The sequence below is a fragment of the Triturus cristatus genome, chromosome 4_2, assembly GCF_964204655.1.
Source record: "Triturus cristatus chromosome 4_2, aTriCri1.1, whole genome shotgun sequence".
Taxonomy (NCBI): Eukaryota; Metazoa; Chordata; class Amphibia; order Caudata; family Salamandridae; genus Triturus; species Triturus cristatus.
In genome coordinates, this window is record NC_140586.1 from 203,467,531 (window position 1) to 203,486,714 (window position 19,184).

The window sequence follows — 19,184 nt, forward strand, 5'->3', positions numbered from 1 at the left end:
GGTTTCAATCTTTGATCCATCCTTTGTAAGGCCTCTTTGTACACATTGTTACCATCCCTTTCACCTTGTACAGAAGGAATTTGAGGCAAAGCTCCAAAGACGACTTGGCCTTCAGAGCCCAAACAGTGCAGAAATATCCTTTTTTTCCTGTCTGCCCCCATTCGTTCCCCATCAATAGCTTTCATGTAGCTGATAAATTCCTCTTTCCACCTAGTTCAAGGGATCAGAGGATCTCGCTTGGTTTGTAAGAACTTGTCTGGAGGATCAAATTGTATTGTAGATGACAGAAGTACTTATTTATCTTCAGTTATCCTGGAAGTACTTGAAATTTAAGCGGAACAGCAAAACCCAAGTTGCTGTGACTTCAGTTATTGCTAAATCGCTCAAAGTTGGTTGCCAGGTACAGGGAAATAGCACTTTTAATCTTGCCCCTTAAATGGAACATTTCTCAGAGGTACAGCGCGCTATCCCAGCGGGTAGAAACACATCGCCTGTCACTTACTTGTATTATTTATGCGGGTTGTCCTTCTTGTGTGAATTGTAGATTAGACGGTTTTGTTTTGGTTTATAAATAGTGCAAAACTAAGAGATTAGTCCGTACGGGTGTTGCAATGGATACCATGATGTTTCAAAATGGCCGCCACGCAACGCGCTACGTCTCTGCGCAGTGTGCGTGACGCACCTTCACACAGTGACCAGCGAATGCAGAGAGGAGAAGTTTACTGGAATCCTGCGTCAGACTTCCCTCGCGTCACTGGCGTCTCGTTCCACACGTATTTACCTTTAAAGTTGAGAGACACTTGCTCGTGTGTTCCTCGCTCTTTTCCAGCCCCGCTTCCTCTGTCCCTGCACCATGTCAGTACTGACAACACTCCCTCTATCTAGCATTGCTCTGGTCTGCTGTGACCTTCCCCAGCACCTGCCCCACAGCGCTCTCTCCCCTACTTTTAAAAATGCGAAATACTCTAAGTAGGTGGGTGACACGATAGAGTTTCCAATTTTCAGGAATGTAAATTCTGATGTGAGATCCAAATCACAGTTGCATGCCAAGCTCATCTTCTGAATCTCACAATTGTTGTGATGACACAGTTGCGTCTAGGGTCAAAGAGTCAGATAGCATTAGACGTTTTCCCCAGAGGTTGTCTGAGTTCATTAGATAACTTTGGTGTGTTCCATCTTCATCCTTTCTGTTTTGGAAAAGAGGAGGTATGACTTTTGGTAGCCAGGGATGGATCGCATGGTTGATCACACTGTCAGGCAATGTGATGTATACATGAGTAGTGAAAAAATGATGACTCTAAATGTTCCTCCGTTAAGAAATTAAAAGTGGCCAGATGAATCGAGTTCCACCACCAACATGGTCATAGAATTTTTTAAAGAGGTATTTGCTAGGGAGGGCTGTCCCTCAGTCCTCGTGACTGATAATGGTGTGGAAGTTAAGTATTATCCTTAATCCCCGTTCCTCTAAACCTGTAATGTTAGATGAAAACACAAAAGTAGAAAATATCGCAGTCATAAGTTGTGATGAAAAGGAAACTTTGTAAAAGAAAAATATAAAGATGTTTTTTCAGATGTTTTGGGTAAACAAAAAAAAATTCGAACGAAATTAAACTCAAACATGACGCCATACATGTAAAACAAAAATTGAGGGGTGTGCCGATCAATGTTAGTGAGGAGTTGAAGAATAGGCTAAATGAATTAGTCACTGAGGGTATCATTGAACCGATTGATTCAGCCGAATGGGTTTCTCCCATTGTTTTGGTACGTAAACCCGATAAAAAATTAAGAGTCTGTGTGGATCTTAGGGCATTAAACGCTGCTATTGTTGTAGATTGCCACCCTCTCCCTAATAATAATGAGGTTGTCACCATGCTAGAGGGTGCCAAGGTATTTTCTACATTAGATTTAAGTTCAGCGTACCACCAGATTACTCTCACTGAGTATTCAAAAATGCTCACGGCCTTTATCACCCCACAAGACTTATACCAATATAATAGGATGCCGTTTGGTCTAGCGCCTCCGTATTTCAAAGAGTAATGTTTATCATTTTTAGAGATGTGGACAAATTTGTAAAGTGCTTCCAAGATGACATTTTAATATTTTCTAACAGTGAAGAGGAGCACCTTGTGCATTTGATGGATGTTTTTGAAAGATTAAGAAAGAGTGGCTTCACTCTTGAAGCCAATAAGTGTATATTGTTCAAAACTGCAGTGGAGTACTTGGGACACACATTAACTGGTGATGGTGTGATTCCTAAGCAATCCAACGTAGATGGAATTGTCAATGCACCCTTCCCTACTAACAAAGGACAATTGTTATCCTTCACAGGTGTGTGCGAATACTATAGTTAGTTTGTAAGTAATTTTGCATCTAAGATGGAACCTTTAAGGAAATTGTTAAGATACAAAAGCACTTTTGAATGGAAAGAAGAACAACAAGCTTTTTAGTCTATCAAAAGTGATATCCTTAGAGCTCCCACTCTCAAGCCTTTCTGCTTGAACAAGGAATGTGTCATCACCGTTGATGCAAGCCTCTATGGAATTAGAGGAGTGTTATCACAGAGGTGTGGGAAAGATGAATGGAACGTATGTTTTGCTTCTCGCATTTTGAATGAAACGAAACATAGATATGCCGTGATTAAGAAGGAACTCCTGGCCTGTGTGTGGGCTATAGAGCATTATCATAATTATGTCTGGTAATTTGTTTTGAGAACGGACCACAAGCCGCTTTTCAACATTTTATCCCCAGGTGGTGGATGGAATTCCACTGCCCGTATTGCGAGGCTTACTTCCAGGCTGCAGGAGTATTGTTTTAAAATGGAATTTGTACCTGGTAAGAAAAATGTTATGGCCAATTTCATGTCAGTCTAACAGTTCTGATACTCTTGATGACTCTGTGGTAGTTACCTCCATTCAAGATGTTGTGTGTGGAGATTTTGAGGATATTTCTGAAGAGTCCTAGAGACACAGTGAAAGGGAAGACCTTTTATGGCAGACCATTAAAGAATATGTTCTAAAAGGTTGACCAGATAAAAAGTACTTGTCTGCCGAAGTGTTTCCCATGGTTAAAGTTGCAGATGAATTAGAGGTAGAGGGAGAACTTATGTATAAAAATGGGAAATGTGTGCCACCTTTCGGAGTTCAAAAGTTAATTTTAGAGCTAGCACACAAATCTCAGCCTGGCATGTCTGCCATGAAAAGTTTAGACAGAAATTACTTTTGGTGGCCAGGGTTAGATCGCACTGTCAAGGAATGTGATGTATGCATGAGTGGTGAAAAAATGATAACTTTAAATGTTCCTCCGTTAAAGAATTCAAAGTGGCCAGGTGAACCTTGGAAAAAGTTGGCTTTTTACATATCTGGACCTTTCATGTGTTCACCACATGACTCACGCTATGCAGTTGTACTCGTGGATTATCACTCAAAGTGGCCAGAGGTCAAATGTGTGTCGAGTTCCACCACCAATATGGTCATAGAATTTTTTAAAGAGGTATTTGCTAGGGAGGGTTTTCCCTAGTCCTCGTGACTGATAATGGTGTACAACGTACCTCCACAGAAATGGAAAGTTTCCTGAAATGTCGCAACATTAGACAAACTACCTCAATGTATGAACCACATGAAAATGGTTTACTAGAATGCTTTAATAGAGTTTGGAAGGATTATCTGTCTGATGTATTCAGGTTGGGAGGAGATTGGAGAAGCTATTCAAGGGAGAGACTGTGGTTATATAGAATCACAACCCATACCACAACAGAGATCAGTCCTTTCCCATTTTTATACATACGTTCTCCCTCTAACACTAATTCATCTGCATCTTTGAACATGGTCAAAACTTCGGCAGACAAGTACTTTTTATCTGGCCAACCTTTTAGAATATATTCTTTAATTGTCTGCCATAAAAGGTCTTCATCCCATCCTTGTCGCCACTTGTTAAAAATGTGAAATACTCTAAGTAGCTTTAAAGTGTTTATTCCAAGAAATGCAGCACAGCAACAAGGCACAGCAGGCCAGCAATGAGAACCAGTGCAACTGACTCAAATGCTTGGCAGCAGCCTCAAGGTTCCAGATGGAATTGGAACATACATTGTAAGATGCATATAATAATGAAAGAGGGAAGGGGACAGTGAGATAAAACAAGCATAGAAAATGCAAATACAACACCATGGAAGAGCTTCATCACCAGTTCCACATTCACCAAATCCTTGCACCACAACGGATCAGTGGATTGAAGAGGAAGGATTTATTTTTAAAAAGACTCCCAAGGTGGGATTTGGTGCACCATTCCCATGTGGTGGCCAAGGGTACCAAGAATGTCTTTTCACCAAAAGTTGGTGTCTTAAAGAGCTTGACACTCTTTGGGAAAGAGACAGTCTCTTTCTGATTTAATTGTTTTTCATGTCAGCAATCCCGATGTGTGTAGATGGGAGATTCGATCCATAACATGAAGAAATTGTATTGCTGCTCATTGAGGAGTGAGACTGTCCCCAATGAGTAAATAAGTCTCATGGCCATTGGGGCCCACTAAATCCCTTAAAACGGGCCTAGAACACCTTTGTCTCTTGAATATGCCAGTAATACTAAAGAAGTCTTTCAGCGGTAGCCTGCATGACCAGTCCACAAATACCAAACAATATGCCCATGGAGACTACTTTTGAAATCTATGAATCCTAAAGGTGGATGCTCATTTTGAGAGAGACCTATGAAATCCAATTCAATGAGCCAAACATGCATGACCAATATTGTGATGGTCCATTGTCTTTGGCTTGAAAAATGACTAAGACAATAGGCCAACTCTAACAAATACAGTATGGGGTGTCATCATTAAATTGTCAATGCAATCTCTAGAACATATGTAGTGCTAACCAATGACATAGGGTAGATTGGCTGTAAAGGACAATAATATCAATTAGAAGTTTGTTCACACTAATATGTGGTGAGAACCTTTAACCAAAACATGGAAGAAAACCTGCCCTCAAGCACCTAACTCAGTTTTCTGTCTTCAGAAAGTAGTTTCTAGCATTCAAAATGCAGTTTTTCCATATACAAAGTGAGAAATTCTTTGGTTGCCTAATGCCTTTGGAGATCACTGTATCTTGCCTACTCATTAACGCAGACAATCTCTCAGCTAGTTTTGAAGATTATCTCTGGTTTCTTTTGCAGCATCACAGCTCTCAACCTGAAAATGGAGCCACCAGAGAATTCCTCGTTGGAGGTCTATGCGTGTAACATAATTAATGCCCTAGGATGGACTGTTGCTCCTGGATGGCTCATTTATCGCTGTGTGAAGTGCTATTACTTACCAAGCAAGGAGAAGGAAAGAGAGAGGCTGGTGCGGGCGAGTCAGACACTGTACGATTCCATGCACAGACTTGAGTTCAGCACCAACAGAGCTTCTCATATCCTTCATCAGCACCTGAATATGGGTCCTCCCAGAGTAGAGGTTAACGACTCCCTCAGCGTCAAGGAAAACCTTGATCACCTTGTCATTACCTTGCAAGAGATCCACTCAACTACAGAAAATATGGACAGACACGTCCGTAAAAATTTGGCTCAGGCGCTGTATGATAAGTTGATGCCCAATAGGTCCTCCCTGCAGGAGAAGCATACCATCATCAGCAACTTTCAGGCGACTACCATGGGAATTTTCGGGAGTGTCAGTGGCCCACTTGTCTCCGTTCTGTTGAAAAGAAGCAACATCCCAGATGTCCTTGAGAGAGCCCTAAGTCAAATAGAATCATCCCCAGTGTTGTCTCTTCATGTTCAAGACCTGCTTCGTGGCAGTGACGACATTGCAAGGGCCATCCAAAATGAGAGCGCCACTTGGCCTCATCTGACCCGGTATAAAATAATAACTAGAGTGCTCTTATGGGACAGAAGACCTCTGACGTTAGCAGCAGATCACGTAAACAGAGTAGCAGAAGTGTTGAGACCACTCTCCGAGGACATACAGTTCCTGATTAACGAAGTGGAGAGTTACATTAGCCTAGTTACTGACAGACACGACTAGGTAACAGAGGGACACTATTAACATAATTTCCAACTGGCAAATTAAACACAGTTTGTGAAACATAGGGGCTCCTAATGTGGTAATTTCAAAATACAATTACCTCTTTATTAAATGTAATTTTTAAGCTTAAAACACAACTTTATGCTCTAATGTTAAAACAATACAGTGTAAAAATAAACAGAAATAAAGGGAAATGTTATTAAACGGTTTCAATGTGATCAAAGCACATGTGTGAAATGAGTAGGAGTTTTGGTGCCTCGTGCTTTCTTAATTACAGACTGGGTGGCTTTTTCCTACACCTGCGCAGGTAACCTGTCAGACTCCTTGCATTCCCTATTTGTTAGTGTACAGGTGACCGAGTTGAAGACACTGCATCACCAGACTCCTACCTGAGTTTCTGTGACTGACTACCTAGTGCTCCGCAATACTTCCTGTGATTACCTCATGGCCTAATGCGCTGGGGAAGGTGTGCAGAACATCTAACAACATTAACTCTCCAATAGAGGCATATAACAGCAGGTTACTTACCTTAGAATTATCCCCAGGCATCAGACTGATCTGGACTTTTTTCATGAGCAGTGCACTTGTACACCTATAGGTGGCATTGTTCGGATCAGTGTGGCACTGTCCGCGGCAGAAGTGACGTGCGCCGTGCTTATATAGTCACCACCCCAGCGCACTGATGTCACTTCTTTCCACACCAGTCAGCGCAGATCTGGAGAAAGATGCCCCTAGTCATTTTTTGACTGACTTTTTTCAGCTTTATGTCGAAGACTTTTTCAGACTTTGTCTCCTGGTGTGGCAGGATGTCCATGAGGACAGCTGGATTCAAGCCCTGGGGTGCCTATCACTGGCAAATGTTGGTGGCAGACCTGCACCTTGTCTGTCTCTGGTGCCTCAAGTGCAACCACGATGCCAAGACCTGCTTTGACAGTCATGCCATGCATCTCGAGGCCTTGACTGAGCAGTCCCTCAAGCTCCTTGCCTCCTGATGAGCGAAACCGCAATGGTCTCAATTCCGGTTAAGAGGAAGGCCCCGGGACCATTTGCGTAGCATATCCAGGACATCGCATTCTAGGTCATCTGGGCATACTGGTAAGTCCCACAAACACAAGAAGACCAAGACATCACAGAGGTCTTCGACTTTGCCCCGCCTGTCGAAGTCATCCGGGGCAAGATGTGGGAGCGTTGGCACTCGAGGCCTGGCTCCATGGTTAAGCCTGCCGCTCGCTGCCCTTGACTGTGGGACGCCTTGGAGTTTGTTCTCTCCCTACCGGACCTACCTGTTTGCCTGGGACGCTGCGCTGATCTTGCTGAGGCCGCCAGAGGGGTTCTAACAGCCGGGACTGCGAGGACCAGGGTGCTTGTCACTCGCTTCACCCAGCACACCTGCCTCCTCTTCCCGGCCCCGCCTCCATCTCCTTCATTACTGCTCGCGGTCCGCGGGAGCCGCTCGCTGCCCTTGACTGTGGGACGCCTTGGAGTTTGTTCTCTCCCTACCGGACCTACCTGTTTGCCTGGGACGCTGCGCTGATCTTGCTGAGGCCGCCAGAGGGGTTCTAACAGCCGGGACTGCGAGGACCAGGGTGCTTGTCACTCGCTTCACCCAGCACACCTGCCTCCTCTTCCCGGCCCCGCCTCCATCTCCTTCATTACTGCTCGCGGCCCCCGCTCCGCGGGAGCCGCTCGCTGCCCTTGACTGTGGGACGCCTTGGAGTTTGTTCTCTCCCTACCGGACCTACCTGTTTGCCTGGGACGCTGCGCTGATCTTGCTGAGGCCGCCAGAGGGGTTCTAACAGCCGGGACTGCGAGGACCAGGGTGCTTGTCACTCGCTTCACCCAGCTCACCTGCCTCCTCTTCCCGGCCTCGCCCCCTTTCAGACCTCCCATCTGCTATAAGCTTCCCGCTCATACGCGCTAGCGGGACGCGCGCGGGACGCAGCCCGGGGCGAAGACCGGGCAAAGAGCGGGCCGTTTGAGGCCGTTCGAGACAGTAAGAGACAGGACTGGACATCCCCCTGGGTGAGTGCTCTGTGCTAAAGGTTATATTTATTAGCCATTGGTGTTCAGAGCAGGCACACCGTAACCTGCCTGAGAACCGACTGGACCCCTTTTTCACTGCCTCACTCCAGACAAAGGATTCGCCAGGGGATAGGTCTGAGTTCTGTTTATTATATCATTTTGTCACGTACAGCTGGCCATGGCTGCAAGGGAAACTAGGAGTACTGCCGCAAGGTGTGGAGCTCAAACACTTTCCACTCTGGGGACTATGGACAATTTTATTATAAGGGCCAATTCTGTACTAGATAAGGAAATTACGACACTTGAGAGGAGACTTTCACAGGGTCTAGCTGCATCGAAACGCTCCTCTCTGGGGGCTATTGCTAGGGCTATATCACCTATTCAGCAGGGTCCTTCGGAGAATTCCAGGGATCTGAGCTCAACACCTCCACTAACAGGGCTTGTCGGAGATGCACAACCTCTAACCAACATTGTTAGCCCCGACACTCAAGGTGTTTCCCAAAGCCCCCTCCTTGTCCCCTCTACCCAACCTCCGCAAGGCCCTGCACTTAGGTATAAGACCCCTGAGCTAGGTCAACGTGAAGGTGCAATTAAGAAAAGGAAACAATGTACAGGGGGTTCGAGGGGGGGAAATCCAAAATCCCAAAGCATGATAAAATTCAATTTACACGGAACATGAGCAAGGGTCAAGGGAGGAATCCCCAGGTATACAACACCAAACTGAGGGCAGAAGCTACCCCCATACTGTCAAGTAGTCCCTCCGCAATTTCCAACGCTGACGGGGAAGTGCAACTGGGGGATAGAGACCTGAGTTTCATCACAGAATCCTTGATGGACCTCCTTGAAGCCAGATTAACACGGCTAGAGGTCAGACTAAGTGATATTGAGGAAGGTATAAACACTATTCAGCAAACCTTTATGGAATCTACCCGTGGGCTAGGGAAACAAGAGGGGAGGCTGACTAGATTAGAGGATTTAATGAAAGACCTGGTAAAGGGTGTAGGGACACTCAAGGTACCCCAAAACAGCAGTGGTACCTGCTCGAAGTGCGTAGCAAGGGGAGATTTAGCTCCCGCAACATCATCTACCCACCCAACGAATCCACTTAGTTCAGCCACTACCCTACCAATTACATCTGGTTCCAGCAATTCAGTCCCAAGCAACTACATACCACGGGGTATTCCAAACCCTTCCTCACTACTCCCCCCGTCTACACCTCTTAGGGGGGACACCACCAGCAAAACCCCTGTGACAGCAACACCTGCTATCCAGCTGCAGGAACCAAATCCCCTGGTAAATCTGCCAAAGGGACCTAATCTATATCCTAGGGAGCAAACTATGCAACCTCTAATGAAGGTCCATGATTCTAACTTCGCCAGGAGCCCACCACATTTACCTCCAGGTGCCGCTCCCTATGTGGTAGTCCTCACTGGTGTCCCTGAGCTTGCTGAGGGCTCCAATGAGACTGCCACTTCTATTAAAAACAAGACCATAGATTGGCTCAATAAATTTAGGCCGCTTCCCCCAGGTATGCACAATGAGGTCATTCTGGCAAGACGGGTTCCGTGGGTAGGTGAGACAGTCAAAAGGGGCTCAGGGGACTGCGTCTTGGTTAATTTTAGAGACCCAAGAACAGTTGCTTACATCTGTAATTGGGTCGGGGGCTCCCCACATACCACAATACAGACACTCCCCCTATCGGCCTTCTACCCTAACAGATTAGAGCGGTCTGCGGGGGAAGGCGATGAGGGTTGGACATGGGTGGGCCCGAGAAAGTTCAACCAAGGGAGAAGAGTCCTCCCCTACGGGGATCCCTGGGGTGTAAACAGATGGAACTAACCAACCCTGGGTCCGAATGGGGTCCCATTCACTCACTTTAACAGATTTGATTGCCTTGATGCTGTGGATTGACGGTATTATTCTAAAGGGGAGCTTACTGTCTGTCCACTCTCTGGGGATGAGAGGAAAACAGGGGCGGGCGGGTACTTATTAAGGAAGGTCTCCATGCCACGGGCTATCCCAGCCAGCGAACACTCTACCACTGAGGATTCGGCCCCTCCCGGGTCAGATCCAACTATTCCCGCTGAGATTGTCACTAATATAGATAAGGATCTGAGATTTCTAGAAATCCTTTCCTGGAACATTGCGGGGTTACCCAACAAACTAGATTGTTGTGAATGGGAAGACTTCATCAAAAACTATGATATATGTATGTTTCAGGAGACATGGGCCAGAGAGAACCATTGTTATGCTGGGTTTGCAACTTTCAATGTTCTAGCCACATGGGGTGGGAAGGGACGTCCGTCTGGTGGCCTGTCAATATGGGTTGGTTCCCATCTCGGCTGCAAGGCAGAGATTGTAGAAACAAACTCTTTGGATATTTTGTGCGTGGCCCTGAGTTGGCCCACTGGGATGGGTCTAACATTGGTAAACGTATATTCAAGATCGGTTGGAGTAGCGAGCACCTCAGGGACAATGGAGGATCTGGCTACTTTTCTTGAGTCTGTTTCTAGTTCAGCAACACTCCTTGTAGGAGGTGATTTTAATACTCAGTATGAACCACTCCCGGCATATTTAGACGGGGTCAGCAGTGAGGAGGACGATCTCTGGGACATTCCAATCATTGGGGGCCCCCCGGTCAGGGCATGTTCACCACTTGTATCCCAAATAACATCTATAACCCTTGCAAACTCAGTCAGAGCTTGCAATGGCAGGTTCAAAGGTGACATACCACCGCGACCAACTTTTAACAGACCAGGCCACGAGTCCCGGATAGATTACATACTAACTAGATTACAGGACTGGAAACTAGTTAAAGAATTTAAAATAGTCCCTAGGCCGGATAGCGACCACAATGGCCTGTCCCTCTCCCTAGCAGCCGATGGATTCCTTTACCCTGCTGTGTTAGAAAACAACGCAGTGGCGACAAGTTTAACTATATCTATTAACAGGCGAAGAATAAGGTGGGAAAAACTTCTGGAAAAACCAAATCGCATCCAGGCGATTTATAAGTTAGTGGTCCCAGCCCTCGAGAAGGTGGGTAGGCTACTCCCACAACTGCCTTCGCCCGATGGTTGCCGCTCTTTGGGGGATATTCATCTGTCCCTGTGTAAAAATCTTGCTGAGGTATTGAACCCAGTGGTTCGGCAGGGGAAAGTGAGAAGGGAAAAAGCATCTTGGTTCAATGCTAGTTGCAGGAAAGCCAAGGCAGACCTCCTTCAGGCACTTAAAAATAGGGAGGTCCAATCGGCTATTACGGAGAGGCGGGCAGCTTATAAGTTGCTCCTCGAAAACGCCAAAATAGATTGGGACTGGGAGAACTGGTCAGAAATGGCAATAGCTCTCAAAGTCAGAGACTCCAGGAAGTTCTGGCAAATAGTGAAATATGGCTCTGTTGAGCCTGCTCTGGCTGTAGAGGCTAATATTGCGCCCGTAGTGTGGGAGGAACACTTTTCTTCCCTCTACAGTGTAGCAGGTCTGGATCACCTGGGAACCGAGGTTGGAGAGATTGCGTCCTTAATCAGTGGCAATTCTCCCATTTTGGAAGATTTTACCTTAAAGGATCTGGAAATGGCGATTGTTCGCCTTACCTCGGGAAAAGCGCCAGGACTTGATAAGATCCCAGGAGACCTTCTAAAACATGAGGTCAGAATCTGGGCCCCCTACTTCCTCGTACTCTTCAATGCCATCGTCCACGGTATGCCGATCCCCTCTACTTGGCTGGGGGCAGAGATTGTCCCCATATTCAAAAAGGGTTCACCTCTGCTCCCGGCCAACTATAGACCGATCAGCCTGATAGACGTCCCACAGAAGCTTTTTGCAAGGCTTTTGTTGGATCGCCTTTCGGATTGGATCGAAGACAGGGAAATCTTGAGCCCTCTCCAGGCTGGGTTTAGACAAAAGGTTTCTACCGTGGACCAGGTCTTTAGGCTTTCCCTCATATACTGGAAAACAATACAGCTGGAGGGTGGCAGCCTCTATACTGTGTTTGTGGACCTGAGGGCGGCCTTTGACCTGGTTCCACGAGGCAAGTTGTGGGAAGTGCTGGCCAGAATGGGGGTACCGAGCGCCTTACTGTCGATGATCATCTGACTACATACCAACACCTACGCTCAAGTGAGGTGTGGTAAGCAGGGCGCTCTATCTAATAAGTTTCCCGTTGGCAGAGGGGTAAGACAGGGGTGCGTACTCGCACCGACCCTGTTCTGCCTCTTTGTCAACGGGGTCATTGACCACCTCAATGGGATCCCTAATTCCGATGTCCCCAAGTTGGCAGGGAGGAGGGTACCGGCAATTATGTTTGCGGATGATACCCTCCTCCTCTCCAAGTCACCGATGGGAATCCAGCGTGTTCTGGACGGCTTTGTGGACTTCTGCAGAGAGCATGGACTGGAGATTAACACCACGAAGACCAAATTTATGGCCTTCAACCCCCCGACTAGATTCCACTGCATCCCTTGCATTGGAAATAATACGCTAGAAAGGGTTAACACCTTCGAATATCTTGGTGTAACCCTTAACGAGAAAATGGGGTGGGGTCCGCATCAGGAGAAAGCAAAGCTAAAACTAGTTCAACACGCGGGCGGGATACTGAGGTTGATGGGGAAGAACAGGTCCACTCTCAAACCTATAGGCCCTCCACTCCACATCTACAGGGCCCAAGCTAGAGGAGCCGTTACTTATGGCAGTGAACTATGGGGCCATAAAGTCTCGTCTTCTCTGACAAAGGAGGAGAACAGGTTCCTTAGGTGCTTAGTAGCCCTCCCGGCAAGCACACCCCTAGTGCCATTAAGACTTGACCTAGGTATTAGACCCCTGGAAGAAGATCTGGCGCTCCGCCCTCTTATCTACTGGCGCAGATTGTGGACGGTGCCCGAATTGATCCACTATAGGCAGGGCTTGCAGGAAGTCCTTAGCCTTCCGAATTCGGGGAATATTAGCTGGCTTAGATTTGTAAGGAGTAGTCTGATGGGCTTAGGCCTTGATACCTTATGGAATGATCCTCTCGAGGCTTGCCCAAGGCTCTTAAAAAAGGCCCTCACCAAAATCTATTATGATTCCAAGGCGCCTGCATTGCTCCCCTACAAAACCCCTGGGACACTTACGGAGCAATTTATTTGCATAAAAAATGTTTATAGCCTAGAACCAGCCTTGGATAATATATATCCGGTACAAATAAGGAAGTTCTTGCAATGGAGGCATGGGTCCCTGCCAATCCGTGCATTTACTAGCCGCTGGATTGAGTCCGCCCCCACCACTTGCCCGGCCTGCAGAATAAGTGATGAAACCGAATTACATGTTATATTCTTCTGTCCGGTCTACAGCGAGGTGCGGAGAAAATGGATTGTCCCCATTTGTAGGAATTTGGGTTTCACTAGGTGCAATGAAGCCTTTAGAATTTTGAAGAGTGAAATGGCTCCCCACATTGTGTTTGCTGTGGCCAAATTTCTGGGGGCTTTCTGGCAAATAAGGAGACGGTACTTGAAAATGCTTACTTGATTTATCTGTACTGCCTCAAATTGTATGTGTTTGCTAATGAGTGGCTATATAGATGTCTTGGTTCTAAATGTCTTAAATATTTCAATTATCTTTTAATCCATTCCATGCATGTTTCTTTTTAAACATTTTAACAGTACTACAATTGTACAATTTTTTATACCTTTTATGGAGATTTTCTCCGAAATAAAGTTATATTGACTTGACTTGACTTGGTTAAGCCTGCGCCTAAAATCATTTGAGTGCATTCCAGAGTTTTCAGGAGCCTGCCCAACTCTTGAGTGTTACCATGCACCTCATAGTTGGGCGGTCTGTCCCCTCTGGAGCACCAATGGGCTTGGGAGCGGCCCCTTCTGCTTTTCTGCCAGTGGGTTCGCGTTTGGCACCAGTCACACCCCTTGGATTCACAGACGGATACAGAGCCACCTCAACCTTCCCTGGCACCGGCTCCAACTGCTGACGCCGCCCACCTGCAGCACCGTCCCCATTCTTATCCCCGACTCCGACACAGAGCTGGATAGGCATCGTCCGGCGCCGACTGGAGAAATTCTGTCCTGGGCGGTGACGATGCTTTATTCCTATGGGCTAGAGCTCGGGAGCAATGGGAGGTGCTGCAGGTCCCTTATGAATACCAGCCTCTTGATGTCACTGAGGACACCTGGTGTGAGGAATTGGCAGAGGCCAGTGGACTGGACCCACCCCAGATACTGGCTTGCTCTCTCCTACTTGTGTGGCTACGGAGGAGATAGCTTTTTTAATTTGCTATGGTCGTGTGAAGGGCAGCCGAAGTCTTGGACCTTCATTTGCCCTCTGTGGCTGTCAAGACGAACATCTTGATAGAGGTGCTTCAGGCAGTAGTCACCCCTTCAGAACTGCTTCTCGCATTTTAATGAAGCCCTTACGGACGTCCTACTCTGGGCCTAGTCCAAGCACTGCACATCGGCTCCTGTGAATAGGACTATTGTCTGCCACAACCGCCCTACCCCAGGGTACCCCAATTTCCTCAGCTAAAACTCCACCCCAGAGAGCTTGGTGGTCTAAACATCCACTCACAAAGTAAATTCTGACACATTCAATACCACTCTACTGGTCAGGGAATTCAAGAGGCTGGACACATTGAAAAAGAAGATGTTTTTGTCTGCCAGCCTGGCACTGCGGACGTTGAACACCGCTTCCCCTTTGGACCAATACTCCACTCATTTTGGGACTTGGTTAGGCAGGTACTGCCAATGGTCCTAAAGGAGGCCCAGGGCATACTCTTCCAAGCTATTGCTGGTGGGAGGGACCCATCTAAGTTCATCATCAGTGTGGGCTGGATACAACCGACTCACTGGACAGAGCGGTTTCATCACCGGTGGCCCTTAGGTGCCACGCCTGGTTAAACACCACTAGCTTTTCGGGGGATGTCCCAGCCTCACTCGTGGACATACTCTTTGATGGCTCCCTTCTGTTCAGAGACAAGGTAGACTCAGTGCAGGATTGCTTCAAAGACAGCAGAGCTATGTCCAGGTCCTTGGGCCTTCCTATAGCCTCTCGCCAACCCCAGTCCACCTTTCGCTCCTTTTGTGGCTATGCAAGGGGTTCTCAACTGAGCCTCTACCCACCCAGCCATCACGGCATGCAACCTTCCCAGCCCATGCGTGGCCAAGAACGCAACTCGCACATACATTGTGGGTCAGGTTCACCACCACCCCTCCTAGCTGGAGCCTCAAAGCCTCTTTAGTTTGCCCTCCAAACATCATGGGCATTTAGTGGAAGGCAGGAAATGCCATCACCTGCACCACTGGAAGTCTATAGCATCCGACCTCCGGGTTCTCCAGATTGTTCAAAGTGGCTACTCCCTCCTCTTCATGACTGCACCTCCACCCATGCCACTCACTTGCAACATGTTAATGGAGGACCACACCTCTTTACTCCGCCAGAAAGTGGCGGCTCTTTTAGCCAAAGGAGCCATAGAGAGAGTGCCAACATCAGAAGTAGGCTATGGTCATTATTCCCACTACTTTCTGGTGCCCAAGAAGGGCGGAGGCCTCCGTCCTATGCTAGACCTGCGCCCTGTCAATTTCTTCCTGAAAAAGGAGAAATTCTAAATGCTCACACTTTCCCGGGTGACTGGATGGTAGCGTTGTACTTGCAGAATGCATGCTTTCAATATTCCTATACTGCCGCGGTTCATAGTGGGCCACAAGCACTTTCAGTTTGCCGTGCCCCCCTTTTGCCACCGTAAGACCTCTGACCTCCTGATCAGTGAAACTACTCTCCCCTCACCCAGCTCTGTCATTGCGCCACTGCTCCCAGCACCTTTCTGGTTCAGGGAGGTGTTTGAGACCCTCCACCCACAGGCTCCTGCCTGCGCCTCATCCCTGGTGGTCCAGTGGGAGAGCCTTGGCCTCTGTTTTTTTCTGGTTTGGTCTGTCTGTGCCTCTGTTGTCTGTCTGTGCCTCGTTTGTGCCCTTCTTGTGCTTCTTTCTCTTTGTGCCTGTCCCTCCGTTGTTTGTCTGTGCCTCATTTGTGTCTTTTTTGTGCTTTTACTCTTTGTGCCTTTATTGTGCCTTTTTGTCTCTTTGGTGCCTCTTTTTCAATGTTTCTGCCCTGTTTACCGGTTCGCTCCTTGTCTTGCTGTGGCAGCCCCTCCCCCCAGAGTGTTCCCGCCTCCCAGCTGCTCCCCGACCCCTACTCAATGGGGGCAGCTGTGCAGCTGCGCCAAAGGCAAGCCCATCAGCGCCCGGCCGCGACTATCGCCAGGGACCCTGGTCCTCCGACCACCCACCGCTATGACCCAGCAACCCTCCACACACTTAATCCCGGATGAAACAACAACTGTCAGCTGTCGTGGCCGAACACCATCCATGGCCAGTTCTCCTGCTGACACTGCCGCTGCACCTTCACCCACCTCCGGACCCCCACAGCTACCTCCAACCCACCGGACCCCCGCAAGACCAAATCCCTGAGCTGCATCCTCCTCAACGTATGCTCCCTACACAGACACGCAGTAGAAATCTGGGACCTCCTCAACACTCTCTCGTCCGACGTTGCCTTCCTCACAAAGACCTGGACCAACACCAGCTCCACACCCGACATCACAACCGCCATCCCTGATGGATACAAGATCCAGATGAAGGACTGCCCCAACAACCCTGGAGGTGGACTCACCATGATGCACAAAAACTCCCTCTAACTCACAACAGCCAGCACAAACGACTCCTCGTCTCCCATGGAACTCCTCCACTTTACATGGAACCCTCACCTACAGACCTCCCGGAGCACGTGCCACGTTCACCACTACCATCGCAGACCTCATTGCGCACCACACCCTCGCCTCCACAGACACGCACTGCTCGGAGACCTGAATTTCCAACTCGACAACCTCCGCGACCCCAACTCCACCGCCCTCCTTGACAACCTTGCCAACGTCGGACTGAAACAGCTCACCACCACCCCCACTTACAAGACAGGGCACAACCTCAACCCCATCTTCGCAGGAGGAAACATTTGCTTCAGCCATTCCATGCAACCCCTCTGGACTGACCACCACTGCGTCCACTTCTCCTCTTCAAAACCCACCGCACACATGTCGACAACACGCCCCCACGCAGGAATGGAGCAAGATCACCGAAGAGCACCTCAACTCTGCCCTCAACCGTACTTCTCCACCCAGCCTGACCGACGCCAACTCTGCAGCCAATGAACCCCACAGATGGATCACTGACTGGGCGAACATGCTCGTCCCCCTCCAGAACTCCGACAGACAACGCACCACAAAAGCCACTTAGTACACCACGGACCTCCGGGAATCCAAGCGCATGTGCCGACGACTGGAGAAAGCATGAACAGCAAAACCTCAGAAGCTTGCACCACCTACAAGTCCGCCATCATAGAACACCACCAACTCATCAGGTCCACGAAGAGGAACTTCATCCAGGACAGAATCCTCTCCAACTCCCGCAACTCTAAGGAACTCTTCAGCATCATACAGGAATTCACCATACCCCCCAGCGAAACCTCTGAAGTCAGTTCCTCCCAGGACCTCTGCAACAAACTCAGCACCAACACTACACCCACAACCGGCAACGCCACCCAGCCTACCATCTCCGCCTGGACCGCTGTCACCACAGAAGACACCGTGAAGACCATGAGGAGCATACACTCAGGAGACCCCACTGATCCCTGCCCGCCGTACATCTTCCACAGAGCTGCCGCTGCCATAGCACCCGAACAATGACGTACAATCAACTACACCCTTGATATAGGCACCTTCCCAGATGACTGGAAGCACGCAGAAGTCAAACCCCTCCTCAAGAAGTCCTCCGCAGACCCGACAGACCTCAAGAACTACAGACCCATCTCTTTCCTCCCCTTCGCAGTCAAAGTCACGTAGAAGATCGGCATCAACCAGCTCACGAATTTCAAAGAATCTAACTCGATCCTCTACACTTCCCAATCCGGATTCCGCAGCAACCACAGCACCGAGACTGCCCTCCTAGCCGCCACGGATGACATCTGCACTCTCCTTGACCAAAGACACACTGCAGCCCTCATTCTACTAGACCGCTCAGCAGCCTTCGACACCGTCTCCCACCGCACACTAGCTGCCAGACTCCATTACGCCGGCATACAGGGAACTGCCCTTGACTGGATCCGCTCCTTCCTCATCGGCTGAACTCAAAGAATCAGACTCCCGCCCTTCCTCAGCAAACCCACAGAGATCAGCCACGGAGTACCCCAAGGATCCTCACTCAGCCACACACTCTTCAACATCTACATGGCCCCTCTCGCTACCATCGTCAAAAAACACAGATCAGCATAGTATCCTACGCCGATGATACCCAGCTCATCTTCTCCCTCACCAAGGAACCCGACATCACCAGACACAGTTTCCAGGAAGGAATGAAGGATGTCGCATCCTGGATGAGCAGCAGCTGCCTGAAGCTCAACTCGGAGAAAACAGAAGTGCAAGTCCTCGGATCCATCCCGCGTGGGACAACACCTGGTGGCCCACCGCCCTCTGCAACCCTCCCTCAACCTCGGCATCATACTCGACTCCTCACTCACCATGAACTGCCAGATCAATGCCGTATCTTCCACTTGTATTCTCCGCAAGACCTTCAAATGGATCCCCCCCCCGAATCCAGAAAGACCGTTACCCACGCACTCATAACCAGTAGACTGGACTACAGGAATGCCCTCTACGTCGGAATCAATAAATCTCTACTCCTCAAACTTCAGACCATCCAGAACGCCGCAGCCAGACTCTTCCTTGGCATCCCATGACAAAACCATATCACCCAGCACCTACGAGACCTCCACTGTCTCCCCATTGAAAAGAGAGTGACTTCAAGCTGCTCACTCACACCTAGAAATCCCTCCACAACACCGGACCCCAATACCTCAACAAAAGAATCTCCTTCTCCGCACCGAAGAGAAACCTCTGCTCCACCCACCTTGCCCTGGCCGAAATCCCTCACATCCGCAGAGCCAGAACAGGAGGAAAAGCCTTCTACATTGCGGCTGAGACCTGGAATTAAATCCCCCTCAGAATCGGATGAACCCCCACACTGCAAGCATTCAGGAATAGCCTCAAGAGCTGGCTCTTCGGATGGGACGGAGCTGCATTGAAACCCCCCAACCTTCCCCCCAGTGCCTTGAGGCCCTCACAGGTG

The 19,184-nt window shown here is 48.6% G+C and overlaps 1 protein-coding gene across 7 annotated transcripts in view; it reads left to right on the top strand.

The window, feature by feature from the left end:
* Positions 1–19,184, top strand: part of LOC146833388 (single-pass membrane and coiled-coil domain-containing protein 3-like) — a 389,302-nt gene that overhangs the window by 167,100 nt on the left and 203,018 nt on the right. For 2 of the 7 annotated variants that reach the window (XR_014960577.1, XR_014960578.1), the window contains exon 4: positions 5,160–6,207. The exons of the other annotated variants lie outside the window; for them this stretch is intronic. The gene's annotated coding sequence lies outside the window, so the exon portion shown is untranslated. Of the gene's footprint in view, positions 1–5,159; positions 6,208–19,184 lie in introns of those variants that run through there. 7 annotated transcript variants of the gene reach the window in all.